We start from the raw sequence: 797 nt of genomic DNA, 5'->3' as shown, positions 1-797 counted from the left end.
TGATATATCACTGGCCAATCCTAATAGGCACAAGATTGAGGGTGATCATTCAGCTGTTGTCAGCTGGTATATAATCAAGTTATGTATTTTATGTTATTAATTAACTACTGTATAGAGTAGGTGAACTGCTGTGATTGCTGCCATAATTGTATCCCCGTAAGTATGAAAGGAGGAGAGAAACGGTTTTATACCCTGCTCAGCAAGATATTCCTGCTAATAAGATAGGATAACGGTAGGGGTCATAGCACATTGTGAAATACTTACTAGTAGCTGTCCTTGCCTGCCACGCTGTGGGCGATAAGCTTCCGACGCTGGCGTGTTGTACGTGGCGCACTGCGCGCCGCTCGCTGCTGCAGAAGAAGTCTCAAATGAAACAGGCGATACCTGTGGCACTGATGATGACATCACTGAGGGTCCAGAAGTCGGTGATGCTCGCGGAAACGGTGATGGGGAGGGTGGGAATGCAGAGAGCAGGCTGGCAGTGAAACTACAAACAGCAAATGAGGTGGGGAGGCTGCACTCGACCGCAGCCCTCTTTGTGCCGCCATGGCTGCCCCAGGCGGGCGCCCCCACATGGCGTCTGACTCCAGGTATCTCGAGGGCAGTACTCACGTCGTCAGGTTCAGCTGTAGTATCCGAGCCCGGCAAACCCTTCTTCATCGTGGCAACTGTCCTGACACTTTAACTGTTTAAAAACGTACACCTACCAACGACATCGGTTCCAGAAGAGGCGAGAAGGTCAAGGAACTCTGTTGTTGTTATTAAATCATTAGCAGAATGTTTAATTGGCTAAATAT

Source organism: Schistocerca americana, chromosome 7 (assembly GCF_021461395.2).
Source record: "Schistocerca americana isolate TAMUIC-IGC-003095 chromosome 7, iqSchAmer2.1, whole genome shotgun sequence".
In the NCBI taxonomy this organism is placed as follows: Eukaryota; Metazoa; Arthropoda; class Insecta; order Orthoptera; family Acrididae; genus Schistocerca; species Schistocerca americana.
The sequence above is the reverse complement of the archived record's forward strand: the minus strand, read 5'-3'. Positions refer to the sequence as shown.